This window comes from Balaenoptera musculus, chromosome 12 (assembly GCF_009873245.2).
Source record: "Balaenoptera musculus isolate JJ_BM4_2016_0621 chromosome 12, mBalMus1.pri.v3, whole genome shotgun sequence".
NCBI classification, from domain to species: Eukaryota; Metazoa; Chordata; class Mammalia; order Artiodactyla; family Balaenopteridae; genus Balaenoptera; species Balaenoptera musculus.
Window position 1 is genome coordinate 40,365,268 of NC_045796.1, and position 26,048 is coordinate 40,391,315.

The following is a 26,048-nucleotide window of genomic DNA, read 5'->3' on the forward strand; positions in this document are numbered from 1 at the left end:
TTTGGGCAGACTCTGGGGCAATCTAGGAGGCTGGTGGGCTGGGTCAAACATTCTAGAATACAGAATGAAATTTCCCCAAATCTGTTAGTGATCAGAAAATAAAGTCTCATTAAAGGAGAGGGAACTGCCTCAAGTGCATGGTTAGTCTCCCTTATAAACCTTTTCCCAGAATTTGAAATTTGCATGGAGTGGAAATCTAAAGATTGTTCAGTTACTTATTTTGCATCTACATAATGAAAAGTTGTCCAATATGAAATAAAAACAAAATTTCAACCCAAACTACTGAAATGTATTCCTATTTATCATTTGAGGAGTTCCTCGGTTTTCTTCCTTTCTTTGCCTCAACACTGTTGATTGACATGCCATGAATATGTTTACATGAGTCCAATTCTCCTTAACATTTATAGAGTTTATAGAGTGACAGACTAAAATCTGTGAGAATACAAGACTGTAATATCTTTACTGTGTGCTTGTCATCTGAGGGCAAGGTTTTAAATCCACATTAAGTGAGGTAATAAGTTTGTTAGTTTTTTAATCTACACATTTACATGTAATTCTATATATTTGTCATATATCAATTTCAAACTGCCTGACTCAAATTAACATAGCCAGACATTATTAACCTGAATGATTGAATCAGTCATTTATTTATTTAAGTGCTTTTTTCTCTTTTAAGTGTATGACTCCAAATTTTGTTCTTTTCTACTTAATTCCAGATGGCTGGATATACGTAAGTCTATTTAAGTAAATTTTTATTGTAATTAAATAATTGCTGATAACAAGAAAAGCTCCTATTAACAAAGATATAAACAGCATCATCTTTGTATAGAAAGGGAAGTAGAAATACAAATAACAGCTTTTCCACTAGATGATGTAAACAAACATCAACAATAGCAAATGATCTCCTTTATCATGAACATATTTCAAAGGTTAAAATGAGTTTAATATAATTAAATGGTAGAAAAGTCTAAAACCCTTTTTCAGAAAGATTCAGTTTTTTCCTTAAAAAGAGATGGAGTAATCTGTACCCACTTTCTGTAAGCTGCTTTGCCATTTTAAAATACTGTAAATATCTTCCTAGTCAATGCACTCACACACGTGCACACAAAAACACAACCAACATTATTCTTAATTGATACCTATATATCTTAGTATTACTGAGGTATAATTAATTTGGTCAATCCTGTATTTTAGGAAATTTATGTTTCTCAGATTTGTCATATTTCCAATTTGTTAAATTATAAATCATACTATGATTAATACACTTAGAATGAAATATTTTCCTAGATCCATGATGATCTTAGGGCAAATTACTTAGAGGTTGGAGTATGTGCATCTTGGTGAATAAGTTTGTTTTAAACATACGTTGACTAAACAAGATTATTATATTACCTTATACTGTAACCAACAAAGGTTATTAAACTTTTTTATATATACATGTAAATATTTTTTCTCAGCTTATCATTTTATTTTTAATTTTTTAATGTTAGTTTTTAATTTACAAAGATCTAGTTTTATTTGGAGAGAGACAGAGGTTGAGAACTGAATCTTCCCACCTTTATTCTATGACTTATGCCTTTTATATTATGCTTAGAAAGGTCTTTCTTACTGAAATATGTATATTCACCTAAATCTTATTTTGATACTAATACAGTATTATTTCTGACAATTAATCACACTCAAGAACATGGCCTGTATGTTCCTAAGTATAAAATATTCTCTTTTGCCCCTCTATAAGGATTTGCAGTTAGGTCATATAACTTTCTCAGCAAGTCTGTTACATAGTCATTTATATTTTTGATTGTTATTATGAATGGAATCTTTTTATCATAGTTTTTAAATAGTTTTTTCTGGTACTTACGAAATCCGTATATATTTTTGTATATTTTTCTTTTTTTTTCCATTGACCATTACAAAATGTTTTCATTGGTTATAACAGCTTCTTAGTTGTTTCTCTTGGAATTCTTTTGGATTTTCTTATTGAAAAATCATTATGTGCATTAGACACAGATTTAACCAAATGTATAAAATGCCTACTGGGTGTTTGGTACCATCCTAAGTGCAACCAGAAAGTGACTAAAATATAGTGAATATGGTTATTGTCTACAGCCAAGGAAAATTAATATCACTCAGCAGGAATAATCAAGTGGCACTTTCAAAGTAGCATATTAATAGGCACATGCCCACATAGTATAGTATATGTAGTAATGGAATTCAGAAGTACTGAGAGAGATGAGGACAGCAGTTCTTGGCAAGCATAGATCAGATGAGGTTAATTATAGAATATTCATAAAAGGAGTAAAAGGAGATGATGTTTTGGGTAATAGTCATAGACTAACAAGAGAACAGTAGTGTTAGACAGATTCTGGGAAGAAGGCAGCAGCATAGCTTTTAATCTCTCTGAATCCCCATAAAAAAATAGAGAAACTAAATACAAAAATGAAAACCTCTGGGCAACACTAATAACGAAACTAGTTTACAAGATATCCCTAAGAACCGCAAAATACAAGCTGCAGGGAGCAAATTTATTTCAGCTAAAAGACTTGGATTGTATCAGCATCTTGATGAAAAGAAGCAGAAGTAGCCAACTGAACATTCGATGGACCTGAGTCCAGGAGAATCTCTAAATAGCCAAGAGTATTCATTCTGAAGGACAGTGGGCCAATTTGAGAGTAGCAACTTCAATTAGTAGCTGAATACAAAGCCTCTGTATAAATACGTTTTTCTATAGCTGCTGTAACAAATTACCACAAATTTAGTAGCTTAAATAGCACAAATTTATTGTTATACTCCTATAGGTCAGAATTCTTATAGGTTCAGATGGCTTCTCTGCCTCAGGTCCCACAAAGCCTAAGTCAAGGGTTATTGGTTATTCTCTAGAATAACCACTATCAATCACTTTGTAGTAAAATAATGAACTGTGAAGAAAATGAGAAAATGACAACATATAGGGAAAAATAACGTCATTAAAAGGAAAAAATAGATTTTCATCAGATTTTTTGACAGCGATGCTTCATGCCATGAGAAAATAGAACAACATATTTAAGGAAATGAAGGAAAGAAAATGTATCTTTAAATAAATATTTACTTGGAGAACCAAAATTAAATGAGAGTTAAAAGAGAGAGAGCATTTGTAATAGCTAGATTCTCTGACAATGTAAATATAGTACAACGATTTTTAAAAAGTAGTAGATGACAGGGGAGAGCATATGTAAAACAATTACCTATTCTCATGAATCATACGGAATATTGTTATTCTGAGGATGTTCTGTGTGTAGAAAAAAACCAATTTAATTATTATGAGATATACTAATTCTATCATCCCCTGTGTCCTTAAGAACAGAACATTTGGTGTGGAATACTGAAGAAATGAGTCTACTTAGAAGAGGTTAAGTAAAAACTCATTAGTATTAAATATGCATTGAAAGAATCAGTATTAAGTCATGAGATTTTATGTACATACATTTAAATATACGTGTAAATACATATACATACATTTTCCAGTCCTGTCCATTGAAAAGGCCTAGAAAAAAAAAAATCACAAGCTTTTGGCACCCAGATTATTCTTTTGAAATATCATTTCCCATTTAAAGAAACCAATGTTTCAAAGAGAAATGGTTAATTACAGGTTTGAAGGAGGAAATGTAGAGGATGAATTTGGAACTACCAAAGACTACTAATATCATGCCAAAGAATTTAGGAAACAACCGGTCAAGTTTCCATGAATCAGTTTGAGCTTCAAAAAGGATAATACTTGCAATTCATTATCCTGAAAACTGGTGCATAAAAGGGAAACAAACAAGCCTTATTTGTATAAACTATACCACTGGGGGAACAAATAGTATATGAGAGGAAACATAGCTTTTTTAAAGTATTTAAATGAATACATGAAAATAAAATTATAGAATTTGAATAAATGCAATTTAATGATGTGAATTAATGGATCCAGGCTTTGAGCATCAATGGCTGGATAACATCCAGAAAGAGAGACAACCAGATAATGACGAACAAACCCAACACTAACTATAGTCGTGCCAAAAGGGTAAACATTCTGATTGAGCATCTGGATCCAGCTGCCAATTTGCAGGAAACACAGAGGACAGGGGAAACTATATTGACTCCACCCTGAGTGTCCAGTCAATGAAATTCATACTGTGGGAAATTTCCAGTGTGAATTACTTGGATTCTTCAACAGAAAGAAAGAGAAAGGAATAGAGGAGGGAACTAGTAGATTAATAGAGACTTAAAATATATATTGCTTAAAAAATGTATAAAATGCAATTATAGGGTCTAGAGATGGACACTTGGTGATAAAACTATAAAGAAAGCCAAGCAAGTGATCACCATAAAAATTAGAGTAGTGGTTAGTTTTAGGGGGCCACAAAAGGTTATGATTGGGATGGGCACATAGAGGAGCTTCTGGGGTATCTGGTAAAGCTCTATTTCTTGATCTGGGTGGTGTTTACAAGGGTGTTTATAATGACACGTTAAGTTATACACTGATTTTGTGAGGTTTTATTTATTTGTGCTTCATTTTATAATAAAAAAAAGTTAAGAGAAAATGGTGGGCATTGAAGACATTTGCTTTCTTTTTTTATTTAATTTTTATTTTATATTGGAGTATAGTTGATTTACAATGTTGTGCTAGTTTTAGGTGTACAGCAAAGTGATTCAGTTATACATATACATATGTCTATTGTTTTTCAGATTCTTTTCCCACATAGGTTATTACAGAGTATTGGGTAGAGTTCCCTGTGCTGTACATTAGGTCCTTGTTGATTATCTATATTATATATAGTAGTGTATATAGGTTAATCCCAACCTCCTAATTTCTCCCTCCCCCACATCTTTCCCCTTTGGTAACAATAAATTTGTTTTTGAAGTCTGTGAGTCTGTTTCTGTTTTGTAAATAAGTTCATTTGTATCATCTTTTTAGATTCCACATGGAAGTGATATCATATGATATTTGCTTTTCTCTGACTTACTTCACTTAGTATGATGATCTCTAGGTCCATCCATGTTACTGCAAATGGCATTATTTCATTGTTTTTTATGACTGAGTAATATTCCATTGTATATATGTACCACATCTTCTTTACCCATTCATCTGTCAGTGGACATTTAGGTTGATTCCATTTCTTGGCTATTGTAAATAGTGCTGCAATGAATATTGGGGTGCATGTGTCTTTTCAAATTATGATTTTCTCTGGATATATGCCCAGGAGTGGGATTGCTGGATCATATGGTAGCTCTACTTCTACTTTTTAAGACCCTCCATACTGTTCTCCATAGTGGCTGTACCAATTTACATTCCCACCAACAGTGCAAGAGGGTTCCCTTTTCTCCACACCCTCTCCAGCACTTATTTTTTGTAGATTTTTTGGTGATGGCCATTCTGACCAGTGTGAGGTGATACCTCATTGTAGTTTTGATTTGCATTTCTCTAATACTTAGTGATATTGAGCATCTTTTTTTTTTTAAAGATTTTTTGATATGGACCATTTTTAAAGTCTTTATTGAGTTTGTTACAATATTGCTTCTGTTTCATGTTTTGGTTTGTTGGCTCCAAGGCACATGGGAATCTTAGCTCCCCAACCAAGGACTGAACCTGTACCCTCTGCATTGGAAGGCGAAGTCTCAACCACTGAACCACCAGGGAAGTCCCAATGTTGAGCATCTTTTCATGAGCTTTTTGGCCATCTATATGTTGAAAGCATTTACTTTCTATTTTAACACATATATACACACCTTAAATAACAGTTTCTCACATTTATGGTACTTTATGGTTTACAGATCACTTGCATATACTTATCTCATGTGATTTTTATAATAATCTGCTGACTCTTATAGAGAACTTGTTATTACCCACCTTTTTTTCAATTTTTGAATTTTATTTTATTTATTTTTTTATACAGCAGGTTCTTATTAGTCATCAATTTTATACACATCAGTGTATACATGTCAATTCCAACCACCCAATTCATCACACCACCACCCGTACTCCCCTGCTGCTTTCCCCCTTGGTGTCCATACGTTTGTTTTCTACATTTGTGTTTCAATTTCTGTCCTGCAAACCAGTTCATCTGAACCATTTTTCTAGGTTCCACATATATGCATTAAAATATGATATTTGTTTTTCTCTTTTTGACTTACTTCACTCTGTATGACAGTCTCTAGATCCATCCACATCTCAACAAATGACCCAATTTCATTCCTTTTTATGGCTGAGTAATATTCCATTGTATATATGTGTCACATCTTCTTTATCTGTTCATCTGTTGATGGACATTAAGTTGTTTCCATGACCTGGCCATTGTAAATAGTGCTGCAATGAACATTTGGATGCATCTGTTTTTTGAATTATGGTTTTCTCTGGGTATATGCCCAGTAGTGGGATTGCTGGATCATATGGTAATTCTATTTTTACTTTTTTAAGGAACCTCCATACTGTTCTCCATAGTGGCTGTATCAATTTACATTCCCACCAACAGTGCAAGAGGGTTCCTTTTAATCCACACCCTCTCCAGCATTTATTGTTTGTAGACTTTTTGATGATGGCCATTCTGACTGGTGTGAAGTGATACCTCATTGTAGTTGAGATTTGCATTTCTCTAATGATTAGTGATTTTGAGCGCCCTTTCATGAGTTTGTTGGCAATCTGTATATGTTCTTTGGAGAAATGTCTATTTAGGTATTCTGCCCACTTTTGGATTGAGTTGTTTGTTTTTTTGATATTGAGCTTCATGAGCTGCTTGTAAATTTTGGAGATTAATCCTTTGTCAGTTGCTTCATTTGTAAATATTTTCTCCCATTCTGAGGGTTGTCTTTTCATCTTGTTTATGGTTTCCTTTGCTGTGCAAAAGATTTGAAGTTTCATTAGGTCCCATTTGTTTATTTTTGTTTTTATCTCCATTGCTCTAGGAGGTGGATCAAAAAAGATCTTGCTGTGACTTATGTCAAAGAGTGTTCTTCCTATGTTTTCCTCTAAGAGCTTTATAGTGTCCGGTCTTACATTTAGGTCTCTAATCCATTTTGAGTTTATTTTTGTGTATGGTGTTAGGGAGTGTTCTAATGTCATTCTTTTACATGTAGCTGTCCAGTTTTCCCAGCACCACTTATTGAAGAGATTGTCTTTTCTCCATTGTATATCCTTGCTCCTTTGTCATAGATTAGTTGACCATAGGTGCATGGGTTTATCTCTGGTCTTTCTATCTTGTTCCATTGATCTATGTTTCTGCTTTTGTGCCAGTACCATATTGTCTTGATTAATGTAGCTTTGTAGTATAGCCTGAAATCAGGGAGTCTGATTCCTCCAGCTCCGCTTTTTTCCCCCAAGACTGCTTTGCCTATTTGGGATCTTGTGTGTCTCCATGCAAATTTTAAGATTTTTTTGTTCTAGTTCTGTAAAAAATGCCATTGGTAATTTAATAGGGATTGCATTGAATCTGTAGATTACTTTGGATAGTACAGTCATTTTCACAATATTCATTCTTCCAATCCAAGAACATGGTATATCTATCCATCTGTTGGTATCATCTTTAATTTCTTTCATCAGTGTCTTATACTTTTCTGCATACAGGTCTTTTCTCTCCCTAGGTAGGTTTATTCCTAGGTATTTTATTCTTTTTATTGCAATGGTAAATGGGAGTGTTTCCTTAATTTTTCTTTCAGATTTTTCATCGTTAGTGTATAGGAATGCAAGAGATTTCTGAGCATTAATTTTGTATCCTGCAACTTTACCTAATTCATTGATTAGCTCTAGTAGTTTTCTGGTGACATCTTTAGGATTCTCTATGTATAGTATCATGTCATCTGCAAACAGTGAGAGTTTTACTTCTTCTTTTCCAATTTGTATTCCTTTTATTTCTTTTTCTTCTCTGACTGCCATGGCTAGGACTTCCAAAAGTATGTTGAATAATAGTGGCGAGAGTGAACATCCTTGTCTTGTTCCTGATCTTAGAGGAAATGCATTCAGTTTTTCACCATTGAGAATGATGTTTGCTGTGGGTTTGTCATATATGGCCTTTATTACATTGAGGTAGGTTCCCTCTATGCTCACTTTCTGGAGAGTTTTTATCATAAATGGGTGTTGAATTTTGTCAAAAGCTTTTTCTGAATCTATTGAGATGATCATATGGATTTTCTTCTTCAATTTTTTAATATGGTGTATCACATTGATTGATTTGAGTGTACTGAAGAATCCTTGCATCCCTAGGATAAATCCCACTTGATCATGGTGTATGAACCTTTTAATGTGTTGTTGGATTCTGTTTGCTAGTATTTTGTTGAGGATTTTTGCATCTATATTCATCAGTGATATTGGTCTGTAATTTTCATTTTTGGAATATCTTTGTCTGGTTTTGGTATCAGGGTGATGGTGGCCTCATAAAATGAGTTTGGGAGTGTTCCTTCCTCCGCAATTTTTTGGAAGAGTTTGAGAAGGATGGGTGTTAGCTCTTCTCTGAACGTTTGATAGAATTCACCTGTGAAGCCAACTGGTCCTGGCCTTTTGTTTGTTGGAAGGTTTTTAATCACAGTTTCAATTTCATTACTTGTGATTGGTCTGTTCATATTTTCTATTTCTTCCTGGCTCAGTCTTGGAAGGTTATACATTTCTAAGAATTTGTCCATTTCTTCCAGGTTGTCCATTTTATTGGCATAGAGTTGCTTGTAGTAGTCTCTTAGGATGCTTTGTATTTCTGCGGTGTCTGTTATAACTTCTCCTTTTTCATTTCTAATTTTATTGATTTGAGTCCTCTCCCTCTTCTTCTTGATGAGTCTGGCTAATGGTATGTCAATTTTGTTTATCTTCTCAAAGAACCAGCTTTTAGTTTTATTGATATTTGCTATTGTTTTCTTTGTTTCTATTTCAGTTATTTCTGCTCTGATCTTTATGATTTCTTTCTTTCTGCTAACTTTGGGTTTTGTTTGTTCTTCTTTCTCTAGTTCCTTTAGGTGTAGGGTTAGATTTTATATTTGAGATTTTTATTGTTTTACGAGGTAGGTTTGTATAGCTATAAACTTCCCTCTTAGAACTGCTTTTGCTGCATCCCGTAGGTTTTGGATCGTTGTGTTTTCATTGTCACTTTTCTCTAGGTATTTTTTGATTTACTCTTTGATTTCTTCAGTGATCTCTTGGTTATCTAGTAACGTATTGTTTAGCTTCCATGTGTTTGTGTTTTTTACGTTATTTTCCCTGTAATTTATTTCTAATCTCATAGCATTGTGGTCAGAAAAGATGCTCAATATGAGTTCAATCTTCTTAAATTTACTGAGGCTTGATTTGTGACCCAAGATGTGATCCATCTTGGAGAATGTTCCGTGTGCACTTGAGAAGAAAGTGTAACCTGCTCTTTATGGATGGAATGTCCTATAAACATCAATTAAATTTATCTGGTCTATTGTGTCATTTAAAGCTTTTGTTTCCTTATTTATTTTCATTATGGATGATCTGTCTGTTGGTGTAAGTGAGGTGTTAAAGTCCCCCACTATTATTGTGTTACAATTCGATTTCGTCTTTTATAGCTGTTAGCAGTTGCCTTATGTGTTGAGGTGCCCCTATGTTGGGCACATATATATTTATAATTGTTATATCTTCTTCTTGGATTGATCCCTTGATCATTATGTAATGTCCTTCCTTGTCTCTTGTAACATTCTTTATTTGAAAGTCTATTTTATCTGATGAGTACTGCTTCTCCAGCTTTCTTTTGATTTCCATTTGCATGGAATATCTTTTTCCATCCCATCACTTTCAGTCTGTGTGTGTCTCTAAGTCTGAAGTGGGTCTCTTGTAGACGGCATATATATGGGTCGTGTTTTTGTATCCATTCAGCAAGCCTCTGTCTTTTGGTTGGAACATTTAATCCATTCATGTTTAAGGTAATTATCGATATGTATGTTTCTATGACCATTTTCTTAATTGTTTTGGGTTTGGTTTTGTAGGTCCTTTTCTTCCCTTGTGTTTCCCACTTAGAGAAGATCATTTAGCATTTGTTGTAGAGCTGATTTGGTGGTGCTGAATTCTCTTAACTTTTGCTTGTCAGTAAAGCTTTTGATTTCTCCGCCGAACCTGAATGAGATCCTTGCTGGGTAGAGTAATCTTGGTTGTAGGTTCTTCCCTTTCAGCACTTTAAGTATATCATGCCACTCCCTTCTGGCTTGTAGAGTTTCTGCTGAGAAATCAGCTGTTAACCTTATGGGAGTTCTCTTGTATGTTATTTGCCATTTTTCCCTTGCTGCTTTCAATAATTTTTGTTTGTCTTTAATTTTTGCCAATTTGATTACTATGTGTCTCAGCCTGTTTCTCCTTGGGTTTATCCTGCCTGGGACTCTCTGCGCTTCCTGGACTTGGGTGGCTATTTCCTTTCCCATGTTAAGGAAGTTTTTGACTATAATCTCTTCAAATATTTTCTCTGGTCCTTTCTCTCTCTCTTCTCCTTCTGGGACCCCTATAATGCGAATGTTGTTGCATTTAATGTTGTCCCAGAGGTCTCTTAGTCTGTCTTCATTTCTTTTCATTCTTTTTTCTTTATTCTGTTCCACAGCATTGAATTCCACCATTCTGTCTTCCAGGTCACTTATCCATTCTTCTGCCTCAGTTATTCTGCTGTTCATTCCTTCTAGTGTAGTTTTCATTTCAGTTATTGTATTGTTCATCTGTTTGTTTGTTCTTTAATTCTTCTAGGTTTTTGTTAAACATTTCTTGCATGTTCTCGATCTTTGCCTTCATTGTTTTTCTGAGGTCCTGGATCATCTTCACTATCATTATTTTGAATTCTTTTTCTAGAACGTTGCCTATCTCCACTTCTTTTAGTTGTTTTTCTGGGGTTTTATCTTGTTCCTTCATCTGGTACATAGCTCTTTGCCTTTTCATCTTGTCTATCTTTCTGTGATTGTGGTTTTTATTCCACAGGCTGCAGGATTGTAGTTCTTCTTGCTTCTGCTGTCTGCCCTTTGGTGGATGAGGCTATCTAAGAGGCTTGTGCAAGTTTCCTGATGGGAGGGACTGGTGGTGGGTAGAGCTGCCTGTTGCTCTGGTGGGCAGTGCTCAGTAAAACTTTAATCTGCTTTACTGCTGATGGGTGGGGCTGGGTTCCCTCCCTGTTGATTGTTTTGACCTGAGGTAACCCAACACTGGAGCCTACCTGGGCTCTTTGGTGGAGCTAATGGCAGACTCTGGGAGGGCTCACGCCAAGGAGGTCTTCCCAAACCTCTGCTGCCAGTGTCCTTGTCCTCACGGTGAGCCACAGCCACTTCCCGCCTCTGCAAGAGACCCTCCAACACTAGCAGGTAGGTCTGGTTCAGTCTCCTCGGCATCACTGCTCCATCCCCTGGGTCCTGAAGTGCACACTACTTTGTGCGTGCCCTCCAAGAGTTGAGTCTCTGTTTCCCCCAGTCCTGTCGAAGTCCTGCAGTCAAATCCTGCTAGCCTTCAAAGCCTGATTCTCTAGGAATTCCCCCTCCCATTTCCAGACCCCCAGGTTTGGAAGCCTGACATGGGACTCAGAAATTACCCACTTTTAAATATGAGGAAACCACAATTAAGAGTCTAGATCACAGAACAAGTGACTGTCACTTTGAGTCCTAAACCCTAGCAGTTCACCTACACAGCTACATCTCCACACACCTACACCATACACATATATTCTCACACACACACTCACAAATTGGTAAATATAGGCGGATAGAAGATTCAGCAATCACACCCACCTCACCTCCCATCCCAGGGTTTCTATTGATAGTAAAGGAAATAACATCTGCCTTTTTGCCTACCTTACGGACACTACAAGTTATCCTACATAAGTGAGAGAGTTACTGTTTCTAAAGGATGTTTTCATGGATCTTTCATGACATAAGTTACATACATTTTCACTGCTATTCTAATCCTCTTGCTCAGCTTTTTACAAATCAGCCTCATTTTAGATAGTCTGAGGTAGAGACCTAAGATCATTATGATTTATTTGGCCTCTGTCCTTAGCCCTATTTTATACATGATAACACTGTAGCTAAAGAAGTTTAAGAAACTTGTCCTTTTAGCAAAAATAGTGCAGAAATAGAATTTTTTTTTTTTGAAATTCACGTTCTTTTATTTATTTATTTATTTATTTATGACTGTGTTGAGTCTTCGTTTCTGTGCGAGGGCTTTCTCTAGTTGCGGCAAGTGGGGACCACTCTTCATCGTGGTGCGCGGGCCTCTCACCATCGCGGCCTCTCTTGTTGTGGAGCACAGGCTCCAGACGCGCAGGCTCAGTAATTGTGGCTCACGGGCCCAGTTGCTCCGTGGCATGTGGGATCTTCCCAGACCAGGGCTCAAACCCGTGTCCCCTGCATTGGCAGGCAGATTCTCAGCCACTGCGCCACCAGGGTAGCCCCAGAAATAGAATTTTAACCTGGGATTGTGTGAGGACAAATCTCCACTTCTACCCTGATGACTCCTCTGGGGTCTTTAATCCTTGATAAATGATAGAAAAAGAAATGTTGTGCCATGAATGCTAACAGTGTAAGAACACCATTGCCATCTCTTTATGACAGAAGATCAGGGAGAACGCTCTTTGACATAAATCACAGCAAGATCTTTTTTGACCCAACTCCTAGAGTAATGGAAATAAAAACAAAAATAAACAAATGAGACCAAATGAAACTTAAAAGCTTTTGCACAACAAAGGAAACTGTAAACAAGACGAAAATACAACCCTCAGAATGGGGGAACCTATTTGCAAATGAATCAACAGACAGAGATTTAATCTCCAAAATATATAAACAGCTCATGCAGCTCAATATTAAAAAAACAAACAACCCAATCCAAAAATGGGCAGAAGACCTAAATAGGCATTTCTCCAAGGAAGACATACAGATGGCCAAGAGGCACATGAAAAGATGCTCAGCATCACTAATTATTAGAGAAATGCAAATCAACACTACAATGAGGTATCACCTCACACTGTTTAGAATGGGCATCGTCAGAAAATCTACAAACAACAAATGCTGGAGAGGGTGTAGAGTAAAGGGAACCCTCTTGCACTGTTGGTGGGAATGTAAATTGATACAGCCACTATGGAGAACAGTATGGAGGTTCCTCAAAAAATTAAAAATAGAATTACCATATGACCCAGCAACCCCACTACTGGGCGTACACCCAGAGAAAACCATAATTGAAAATACACAAACACCCCAATGTTCATTGCAGCACTATTTACAATAGTCAGGTCATGGAAGCAACCTAAGTGCCCATCGACACACGAATGTATAAAGACGATGTGGTACATATATACAATGGAATATTACTCAGCCATAAAAAGGAATGAAATTGGGTCATTTGTCGAGATGGGGATGGACCTAGAGACTGTCATACAGAGTGAAGTAAGTCAGAAAGAGAAAAACAAATATTGTATATTAATGCATATTTGTGGAATCTAGAAAAATGTTACTGATGAACCAGTTTGCAAGGCAGAAACAGAGACAGAGATGTACAGAACAAACATATGGACACCAAAGGGGGAAAGCAAATGGGGTGGTGGGGTGGTGGTGGGATGAATTGGGAGACTGGGATTGACATATATACACTAATATGTATAAAATAGATAACTAATAAGAACCTGCTGTATAAAAAATAAAATAAAATTCAAATTAAAAAAGAAGCAAATGACACAAAGAAGTCTGCTAACAAGGCAACAAAATTATAATTAAATAACTACCTTTGTGATTGTTTGGGGAGACTTAATTGACATTGCATGTTACATAAATAGGGATAATAAATGGCCTGGGGATTTTTTCCTCCTGGTTTCTTATTTAAGGATCAAAAAATATTTTCAATAATTTGCATTCTTATGTATCATCAAGAGGAAAACAGAAATGAGAGAAACAGGATTGGAGACTGCATGTTTTTCTTCCTCTGTTAACACTGATGAGTCATTTTCTCTGGTCTGAAATCCACTAATAAAGAAATTTGCAGATAATAAAAAAAAATAAGATCAGCATTATGGCAGAGTGTTGCATAAAGGTGACGGCCATCAAAAATATAATTCTAGGAATTATAGAAGCATCCCAAGAAGTAATGTGAATTATTTTCCAGGAACTCTAAACTTGGGTCTTATATGAAACTTGAAAACAAAATTTGTTTTGTAGCTACGAGCTGTGAGTGGATACACAAAACACTCACAAGTCGTGCAATCGTCCTTGACTAGCCAGTTTCAGCAAGCTCACCTTATGTAACATACCTGCAAGAGCATTGCTAAATCAAGTAGGGAAGAAAACCTTCACTTACAAGCCTCGACCGCAACACAAAAGATGAGAAGGAACAGGGTCATTGCAACAGCTGCTTTATAATTTATTACAAGCAAGTAGACACAAGATTCAAGCAAAGACTGACTGCAATATATATAACATCATACCTTTGGAAAATCTTTCTCTCGATAATAGTCAATGAGTTACAACATGATGGAGAACAATCTTTTTAGGATGCCGCTTATTATATTAAGGATTTTTTTTTCTTTTAAACAACTATTTCTGCTACAATCCTCTTGAAGAAAATGTTATATTGAAACCAAACACTACTTTGCTGGCTTTTCATTTTACAAAGAATTCCAAACTAACAACTTGAGTGAAGGATCATCTTATGTTTAACAATATTGATTAAGCCCATAAAATTTTATGTTTAAATAAATTAAAGCCATAATAACAGAAGGTTTCCAAGATCACATGGTATTATTGTTGGAGAGGCAAATCTTAGATATTCTCTCACCAAAACTATATTTACATGAGGCAAATGTTTTTTAACCACACTGTATTATTTGGCCCCATATATCTTTTTTCAACCTCACTGAGACTTGTCTTGGCAAACAAGAAGGTAAAACAAGGAAGCCAAATGGTATATCAGGGTACCCTCAAAAGTATACAATACCAGGAATTATAAAGTACAGTGCCTGTAATTTTGGTACTGCAATTTTCCCCAGTAAATCCAGATGACAACCCTATTTTTCATTAGTATCTGTATTTTTAAACTCCAAATTAAGTCCTCTTAGTTGAAAAATTAATGATAATCTCATCTATTAAAAAATTAGATGATATATAAGTAGGCCTAAATGCACATACAATCACACATAGAATCACAAATAACTATGAAAGAGAGTGAACCCATTTTTTCTGATGAAAAACTTCCTGATGTGCAAATTTTCATTAATGTCCACATGTATTAAAAATTATAAGTCATCTTAGTAGGATTAATTCATGACTGATACATAAAGTCTTCAATAGGATTAAAATTATTTCAAGGCCACTAAGTCACTAAAAGGAAAAGCCAGGATGGTTAATGAATTAAACAATACCAAATTTTTCTGAAACAAATAAAGGATACTGTATCACATAATCTCCTCATTCCCTTTGATTATTGGCCTGTAACTTTACCTAGGAATTTTGCTGAAAATTATAGAGGAACCAAAAACTGGACTTTGACATTCAAATTCAGATTTGAGTATGCTCAAAAGAGAGCATATGCTATTATTCACTACATTTGAGAAACTTTTTAAAAAATAATGACTTTGAAAATTCTCATGATGAATCCAAAAAGCAAACTGTCCTTTTTCTCTTTCTGTTTTTATATTCTACTAAAATGTAAGTGCATATATATTCAATACATTATTTGTGGCAGTTAAAAAAGGAAACAGAAAACCTAAAACAGTTAAAGAAAGCAATAAAATCACACTTACTAGTATTATCTACAACACTCAATGTTTTGAGCAAGTCAAGGTGAAGACATTGGGAAATGTGAATGCTGACTTTTTAGAGAATCAAAAATTAAAGAAAAGAATGAGCTGGAAAGGCAGAGACACAGTCATGCCACAGAGACTTCTCAGGATGCCAGGTGAGACAAACAAAGCCCATGTCATCTAAGACACAAGGAAAAAAGTCCATTTAAACTCAGCCACCCACAGTGAATACAGCAACTGACACTGCATTATCAGAAGAGATGTTCATTAACCTGCTAACTAGGAAAATTATATTTTGCTATATTGAAAACAGGAAAGTATACTGTTAGAACTTGTGATAGTTTGACCCACCAGTTTGTGAAATAAATACTTATATACATTTCTCATTTTTATTGAAGTCTAAGCATGTTACCATAGGGGGGTAAAAAGGGTTATGTCACTAATGCTGTTTTTGCAAAGAGAAACTTCCTAGCTTTTATTAAAATAACTACATATTTTCATTCCATCCCAAACTATATACTTTAAATGTGACTAAGAAAGAAAAAGTTAGAAATCTCTGGGTACCTCAATGAACTATAGTATAATCTCCAAATCTTTACTCAAAATAGAATCATATGTATGAAGAAATTCACCATTTGAAGTTACTATCTCCTTGGCAATCAAGAAAAGTCATCGATTTCATGAGGTAAAAACTCAATCAGTTTGGATAAATTAGCACTTTCTTATAGCTAGATATATTCACTTGTGATTCCCCCTGTCATGACAAAATATTGGAAAATAGTACAGTAATGCAAACTCAGGATACAGTATGACAAAGCCTAATATTGCTTCTCTCTTTGCTTTTCTTTTTAAAAGTAAATAAACCCCTCCCCATATAAATAGAAGTTAAAATATGGTGTATAGCATAGAGTCCTCAAAGAAATTTTGGATTTTCTTGGACTTGGGGAGGTGTGGGAAGATTTCCACAGTTCTAAGCACTCAGGCTCTCGCCTCTTAACTTTTTATTGTGTGTCCCTTTTCACTTAATGAAAGATGGCACTCTTCCTGTATTACTTGTCCCAGGTACTGAGTGACACATAAATTTATATATTTACAGCATAATATTTTACAAAAGTAAAAGATAAAATTTTATTATAACTCAGTGACAAACTTGGGAATCAACTCAAGCAGGACTATTTTTTTTTTTTTTTTATAAAGAGAACAGCCTGTGCAAATGCCCAGATGACAAAGGGAAAACATGTTTTTTATTTTGTTTGCTTCTTTGACCATGAAGCTTTAAATTTATTTATTTATTTATTTATTTTTGGCTGTGTTGGGTCTTCGTTTCTGCGCGAGGGCTTTCTCTCGCAGTTGCGGGGAGTGGGTGCCACTCTTCATCGCGGTGCGCGGGCCTCTCACTGTCGCGATCTCTCTTGTTGCGGAGCACAGGCTCCAGACGCGCAGGCTCAGTAGTTGTGGCTCACGGGCCTAGTCGCTCCGCGGCATGTGGGATCCTCCCAGACCAGGGCTCGAACCCATGTCCTCTGCATTGGCAGGCAGATTCTCAACCACTGCGCCACCAGGGAAGCCCAAGCAGGGCTATTTTAAAGATGGGTCAATTTAAGTAATAAATGAAAGTAGTAGTAATAAAAACAACCTTATTTTTGGATTGTGCTGTCAATTTTACAGTGTCTTCATGAATAACGAACTCCCATCAGATACTATTTTAAATAATTTGAAGTAACATGTAAGAAAGTTTAATTCAATTGATATCTGTACTCTCTTATGAAAAGCAAAACAAAACCAAAACTAAAACCAAAAAGCAAAAGTTAGTGATAAATAGTACAAAGATACTCATAAAATATTTTTTGAAATCTATTAATTATTTAAAAAAATTTTTGTGAATAATTAACATGCCACTAACATAATGGGGATTTAGTTTTTAAATTTCACGACCAGTAGATAGTGCTGCAAATAGCCTCTAATTTTCTGTTCTTATAATCGTTTTCACCAACAAAATTTTTGAAAATAAGTGTTATATATTTACACCTAAAAATAAGGTAACAAATGGTAGGATTAATTTTCATAAATACATACATAATAAAAGTTTGGATTACAAAAAATACAGAAGGATGAATGAAGGATCAGTCAGTAAAGAGTTAAGAGTATTTGAATTTAATCTTATGGTGGCAATTACTATAATTCCCAAATGCATACTGATGTCATAGTCAGAAATGGAATTGTCTGTAGAGCACAAATCTGAGCTAATCTCAGTATTGAATATATTGTACTTTGGTCTTTACCTTTTTAGTCTGATTAAAGGTGATTCAAAACATTTTTATTTCATGAAATAAACCTAGATTTATTAATTTAAAAAATTTTCAAGCAAAAAACTTCTGCCTTGAACTCTAGGTAGTATATTCAGACACATCTCATCTAGTGGCAGATATATTAGCAAAAACTAAAGTTCAGCAATTAACCTTCATAGGAAAAAATTATTTTCAGGATGGGTTATTACCCAATGACATGTGTGGTTTAACAATTTCTAGAGGTGTTCTCTTATAATTTATACAAATAAAAGTCTGTAAATGGGCTATCTATTGTTTTCTTTAATTCTAACAAGATATAACTTCATATACCAAATAGATGAATTGAATTTAGACCAAGCACAAAATCCCATTATTTTAGATGTCTAGCTATTCTTCTGTATATTTACATAACTCAACTCAAGTATAAATTGACAATGAGAGAACTCCAAATCTTTTCCCATAAATAGAGATTTGGAGAAAACAAGCCAGCTACTAGGAAAAAAGAATATTATCTTGGGTTCACCGACATTTTCTTACATGATTTATTGAAATTATGGTAATTAGGCTAAATGTCAAGTATTCCATATTGACTCTTTTCAGAGTCCAAGGTAAGTAGGAATATTCATATTTTGACATCTTCGCTCATATTTTGGAATGGTTTGACTAAATGGAAAGATTCAGCACTAGAGAAAATTCACCTGTTCATACAGACTGTGCAAAAGCAGTGTACTAACAAGTAGCTAATGTCTGTTTCACTGACACAAATTTTTAAATGATTCTTCTTAGACCAGCGATGTTGATACAACAGCAAAACAGAAATTAAAAGGAAGAAAATCTTTATTATTTGGTCCCATGGGAAAAAAGAAGTAGTAGAAATTTAAAATGTTGTCCACCCTCTCTGGGTTCTACCATTTTGAGTGCCAACAAAGACAACTCCAGTTTTTTGAGTGCCAACAAAGACAACTCCAGTTTTTTAAGGCTGTAAATGGTGCTTAAGTTATATGCTGTCAATAAATAATTAGCAATCCTCTCAAAAGACGTCACTGATTATTTTATATTGGATATTGATTTGGGTATTGTTTCTTTCTAAAGGCTCTAGAAGAGAATCAGTTTCCTTGACTTTTCCCTTCTAGCAGTTGCCTGCATTCCCTGTCTCATGACCCCTTTTCTTTATCTTTGAAGCAAGCAGTGATTGGTCAAGTCCTTCTCACAGTGCATCTCTCTAACCTGTCTTCCACTATTGTGTCTCTTTGACTCAGCTGGGAAAGGTTCTCTGCTTTTAAGGACTCATGTGATTAGATTGGGCTCACCCAGATAATCTAGGATAGCCTCCCCAGCTATATATAGGTCTTAGTCACATGAGCAAGGCCACTTTTGCTATGTGAGGTAACACATTTACGGGGTCTAGGGATTAGGGTGTGGACATTTTGGGGAGGCTTTTTTTCTGCCTATAACACCTTTTACATAAAGTTTCTAGAAAAAGCAAAAATGTAGAGACAGAAACTACATCAGTGGTACCTGGGTCAGGGAGTGGGAGCAGGTTTCACTGAAAACAGACACGAGAGATCTTCTTAGAGTGAGGGAAGTTATCTAAAAAAAACTGAACTATGATGATATTTGCACAATTCTAAATTTTACTAAAAATCATCAGGCTGCATACTTTCAATGGGTGAATTTTATTATATGAATTTTAGTCCAATAAAGGTGTTAAGTGTTTTAAAAATTAATAGAAAAAAGCAAAGGAAAATATTAGTTTATTAAATTAGTTAATATGATTTAAATAAGCACTGATTAATATGGAGGTCTTATTTGGGATTTTGATGCCTGATGAATTTCTGTTTTCCCCCAGTCACTTGAATGGTATTTTGGCTTCTGTTAATAACACATTGTATTTACATTTAACGTCTCAGTTGCTGATCTTAAACAAATTCTTATCATTATATCACCTGGTAGGAATGAAAAATATTATTGTGCACAGTGTGAGCTTCTGAACTCAAAGAAAGGGCAAAACAAAGGCCTTTCTCTGAACACCTTCATTGAATTATGAACATGTGGACAGAAACACTGGGATTGCATCTCTAACTGCCTCATCCCATCAGACACATAAAACTGTGATTATTATTAAGAATCACAAAGAAATCTCCTTGTCAATTAATTTTTCTTCATAAATATATGAAAAATCATTTCTTTACAGTTTTTGACAAGTAGTAACCCAGAACTCTGAAAATTTCTTGTCTTCCATAAGTACGTATATTATTAATGATGGTCTTAGTAATTCAAAAGACTAAATAGTTGATATACATTTACTCCAGAAGTACTCAGGAGCATTATTTTACCCCAGTGAGGAAAAAAGGGACATACTCTGCCCATTTGTTAATGATGACTCATTAATTTATTCTGATGAGCCTTAAGGTTTTGACTGAGTCAGCTGGCTGAATTGTGTGAAACGGTGGATACTACAGCAGGAAGTCTGAGGCTGACATAGTTAACTGTAGGTGTTAACGCCTCACTGTGGATATTTTCATGATCACATCCATTCTGATTTTACTTTGTACCTCAAGATCTCCTAGAACTGGAGGCGTAATGTTTATAACATTGTTTTGAGATGAAAAGTATATCCAAAGAGAAGATACTACCGTACCACAGAAGCATGCACCTGAAGCTTGCCAAACAATGTGGACAAGACTGAGGGAGGTCCTAAATAGTTATGCCAACATTATCTCACCTTGAAGTATGAGCATGTAAGAATCCACACTTAATCCCCTAAACACTTCCTTCAATAAATTAAGAAAGCTTGACAGTTTAGCTAATTTACTTTCTTTTATTATTTCTTTTTTGTTTTTTTAAATTTTATTTATTTATTTATTTATGGCTGCGTTGGGTCTTCGTTTCTGTGCGAGGGCTTTCTCCAGTTGCGGCAAGTGGGGGCCACTCTTCATCGCGGTGCGCGGGCCTCTCACTATCGCGGCCTCTCCTGTTGCGGAGCACAGGCTCCAGACGCACAGGCTCAGTAGTTGTGGCTCACGGGCCTAGTTGCTCCGCGGCATGTGGGATCTTCCCAGACCAGGGCTCGAACCCGTGTCCCCTGCATTGGCAGGCAGACTCTCAACCACTGCGCCACCAGGGAAGCCCTTATTATTTCTTTATTCCAATTTTATCTGTATCATTTTTACTATGTTGGACTTTTCAAAAATCTTTTAACATTATTTATCAGATACTTTTAATTTAGAAAGCCCTGGTATCTTTTCCTTTGTATCAATTGTGTTCCCAAAAACCTCTCAGGAGCTAAATGGATATTTCCCTGAGAAATGCAATTTTAGAGACATATGCCAATATTTATATCTAATTTTTCATCAAGTACATTTAGATGCAGAAAATTTTTTCCTTCTATCTATAACCATAAAAGATTAAAGATATATTCATTTTGAATCAAGATGCATGAATAAAGATACAGATCCTTCATTTTACTAGGCTTTGTTGGACTGGTTCATTAATAGATTTTTGAATTTTAAAGTTCTTACCAAAGTAATTTTTATCCCTTAAAAAAAAATAGACACTGAGTTTAAGAACAGGTTAGATCAGTTTCTGTTACCAAAATGACTTTGGAGTTCCACGTAAGTGGAATCAGACAAACTGTATGTTCTTTAACCCATTTCAGGGGTGCTATTAAAATATACCATGGCAACATCAAGATTGTACTTTCGACCTGTTTCTCAGAGAGTTTTTCTATCCACAATCCAGTATTTGAGAAAATTCCACACGGACGCTGTGGTCTTCAGAAGAAACAAGCCTAGATAGAGGAGAATTTTTTTTCTTGAGAAGTGACTGAGATCAAGAGAGACTGAGAGGGCTCTTGTTTTCTTTCTCTCATTGTCTCGATTTGTCAGGCATTATGTCTCCTCATGAAATTTACCAGCTGGGTTCCAGTGTTTCCTTTGCTGGTTATTATCAGAAATATTTATTTAAGAAATGCTCAGCTATTATTTATATACAATATTGCATCTTAAAACCAGAATAAGAAGATGTAATGGAAAAGAATCAGAAAAAGAATATATATATGTATAACTAAATCTTTGCTGTACACCTGAAACGTGAATCAACTATACTTCAATTAAAAAATAAATTAAAAAAAGAAAGAATAGGGCTTCCCTGGTGGCGCAGTGGTTGAGAATCTGCCTGCTAATGCAGGGGACACGGGTTCAAGCCCTGGTCTGGGAAGATCCCACATACCGCGGAGCAACTAGGCCCGTGAGCCACAACTACTGAGCCTGCGCGTCTGGAGCTTGTGCTCCGCAACAAGAGAGGCTGCGGCAATGAGAGGCCCGCGCACTGCGATGAAGAGTGGCCCCCGCTTGCCGCAACTAGAGAAAGCTCTCGCACAGAAACGAAGACCCAACACAGCCAAAATTAAATAGATAAATTAACTAAAAAAAAAAAAAAAAAAAAAAAAAAAAGAAAGAATAAGTGAAGGTAAAATTTTTTTTTTTAAAAAGATGTGGCAAAAAGAACACTGATGGGAGTCTGGAAACCTCTTCCCATTTGGTTTCCACTGAAACAAATTGTGTGATTCAGAAAAGATCCTCACAACCTTAGCATAAATTAATGGAATTGACTAGATAAATTCCAATGAAACTAAGCTCTAAAACCCTATTCCAGAACTAAAAGGTTAACAATAAATCAATAAGCAGATGGGCTGAAAAGTCACTTTTGAAATTTAGAAACTAAATTTCAAATTATGGGGCTGTTCTTGAAATCAAAGATATACTGGATGGTATAAAGTAAGGGAGGAGCAAGGAGAACCATGTAAAATTTTCTCAAGGGTAAGACCTGAGAGAAATGTGCATAATTCTTGCATTTCCCACAGCTAAGATTTTGGTCAATTAGAAAGACTAAGGTCAAAAAGGGCATGTAGTTTAGATATTAGCACTCATTTAATTAAAGAGAGAAATGGGAAAAATGAATTCTAAAAATGGGGCAAAAACTTTAACTTTCCCCTTGCTCCATCAGCCCCAGTGATGCCACACCAAACATTTTAAAAAAATTAATTAGAAGTAAATAGTTGTAGTTATTAGACAGATGTCCCTGAGGAGGATTTCATGGTACAATCTCAGTAGACAAAAACCTAAAGGACCTTGCTAGTATTTTATCCTAATCAGTCTTAATGGTCTCTTAACCTTCTTTCAATGGCCTTAGTTCAGAAGCCAAACATCTAAATGACAGAACCATAAAGAATTAGTGAAATGTTCACTGGATTAAAAACTAGAGGGAAAAAAAAAAAGCTGTTAACATTTTTCAGAAAAAAAAAAAAGAGCCATTTTAGGTCAGTGGCTTTGAAATGAGTATTTGCTCCTGTTAGGGGCTGTCTTGGTAGTCATTGCCAGATCCCATACCTGGCACAGTGTTTGGTGCATGAGAAAAACCGAGTAAATGTTTGATTGATGAACAGACATGCTAAATAGGCTTTATTTGAGTCAATTCTTTCCCTGCTTTCTGGGCAAGTGGTCATTAATGTAAATGACAAACAGGGGTCTGGGGAATAGTTTATTTAATCTCTTGCTATAGCTCTTTCTCCAGCCTCTCAACAAGCTCTGATGTTGGTCTCTGCACCTTCCCTGACCATACATTCCTGGAGTCTCTATATCACCAATATTACTCAGGAGATAAAATATCTAAAATAATAAGTCCTTTGACCAAAATGTCTCTTATCTGACCTACAACTTGAGCTAAATAATCAAACCTCAAAGCCCATGGAATTTAAAACTTTAGGGTTGCTGGTGCTGAATATTTTGTGATTGTTTTTTCCTTTCTTGCACTTAAAAAAAATTCTATGTACAGGTACAAATAAATATTCCATAGATACTTGTTGGATAAATGACTTTGCAGTGCATACTGTAAGCTGTTTGAGGAAAGATTTTATGAAATTTGGTTGGTTGCCACAAAGCCTAAATGTTTTGTGATTCATTCAAACTTTTACCTTGTGCCATATCAGATAAAGTTTTATGAGTTTATCTACAGAAGGAAGAGCTTCTTGTCAAACACAAAAATAGGGAGCAGAGAGAAAGAGGTGGAGTTTCCTTACTGAAATCAGACGTCAACATGCTGTGTTCATTATGAACCCTCACATTCAATAAAGTTGAGAATGCCAGGGTACTGGAGCAGAGTTTTACTGAAGATCAAAACAACCTGCTTTAACAGACTTTGTGTTCTGTCTTTTCATTTCCTGTAGGTGGTTAGCTCCTGAATTGAACCAAATACCAAAGTCTCTGATTAGAGGTAACTGGTTTCCTTCCTGACACTGAAAATGTCAAAAGGTAAGCTGCCTCTGGATGGACCTAACTTTGAAGCTTATTTGTGATGATTCCAGTTAGTTCTAAGGTGGTAAGAATTAAAATATATTATATTTTGTTTTACAGATTCTTTGAAGTTTCTTGCTGGAACTTATTTTTAAATATCCTCAGTCTTTTGTTTTATATTCATAAGCAAATTGATTTCTTCACTCCTGATTCTATCTTACCAATTTTTAAATTATTTATAGTTACCTGTTACAATTAACAAGAAAATTGCACCTGATCTAGTCATAATTTTACGGAAAACTTTGTTTCATCATTCTATGATCTTCTAACTAAATTGCAAAATTTAAATTGGTCATAAAATGTTTTTTTATCTTGAAGAAGTTTAGAAAGAAGAAGCATGTATGAAGAAGCTACTGATACTTTATCTTTTCTTTTCAGATAGAGTGATCATGTATATACAATTTTTATCCTGTGCAACTCCAACGATAAAATTCCTAGGTTTGATAGGGATTTGGGAAGAAATAGTGGATAAGACTTACAGTCATTTGGGATTTAATTAAGTCACATTTTCAGCAGGTGTTCTAAATAAATACAATAACAGTAATAAATGTAATTAGCATGCAAGATAGTGCCTGACTAGAGGCGGTAAACATTAGATAGGGTTTGAATAAAGGACTATAAACTCAGTATCACAGAACTTTAGATAGGAAAGTTACCTAAAAAATGTTCTAGTCCAATTCCTGAGTTTTACAAGTGAGAAAATTCAGTTTCAGGGGAAGAAACTGTTTCAGGTTAAACGGTCTGTTAGTGGCATAGTTGAGGCAACATTTTATGTCTTCTACTTCTGATTCACTACCTTTAGCCTCTGTTTTTTCTAAATGCGCCAACTGAAAAACAAAAGTGACTACATGTATTGAACTATCCATATAATTATTAATTTAAATAGTACAAGTTAAACCTTGATCTACAAAGTTATACCTGAACATATTTTGAATAGTGTTGTGAATTTTGTAGATCATGTTCAATTATTTATCACTTACTCAAAACTTGTTTCTGTTGTACAAGCCAAGTTATGACAATATAGAAAGTAGAAAAAGAAATGAAGAACATCCACAATTTCTACCATTACAGTACACACTATGCAGTTTTTACTCCTAGTACTTATTCATGCTTACATATTTTCTGAAGTTGTAATGATGAGGTAATATGATCTTTGTTATGTTTTATTTAATTAACATTATATCATGACATTTTCATGTTATTACATAATGTTCATAATGACTACTTTAGCAACTGCATAGTATTTCATTGACTTGCTTTAATATTTATTCAGCCATTTCCCTCTTGTTGAACAATTAAGTCACCTCCAATGTAACTATTAATAACACTGCAGTGAATTTCTTCATTCACATTGCTTGTGTATGTTGTTTTTCTTTAAATTATTTTTCTGTGGGTAAATTATAAACTATTGAATTTTAACTGGATATGAGTATTTAGGTATCAGCAGGGCTTATAGCACATTTTGCTAAATAGTTTTCCAAAAAGGTTACATCATATAACTAAAGAATAAAGTCATCTAGGCTGTTGATTAAATAGCACAGCCCCACATTTACCAGACATGGACCATGGAAACAACAGAGAAGCCACAGTTAGGACTGGCCTTGTGTGCAGAAGGGTGTCCAGAAGTCTGCACAGATAATGTACATGACAATCCCTAAAAATGAAGCCCAGTAGTTTTCCTGAAATTTCCAACAATGTAAATT

At 35.0% G+C, this 26,048-nt stretch overlaps 1 long non-coding RNA gene across 2 annotated transcripts in view; it reads left to right on the forward strand.

Moving 5' to 3' along the window:
* LOC118904856 overlaps nt 1–26,048 on the forward strand; it is a 282,771-nt gene that overhangs the window by 174,974 nt on the left and 81,749 nt on the right. Inside the window, exons 5-6 of one of the 2 annotated variants that reach the window (XR_005022104.1) lie at nt 24,219–24,303; nt 24,406–25,771. This is a non-coding gene — a long non-coding RNA (uncharacterized LOC118904856). Of the gene's footprint in view, nt 1–24,218; nt 24,304–24,405; nt 25,772–26,048 lie in introns of those variants that run through there. The other variant, XR_005022105.1, reaches the window with a different exon arrangement.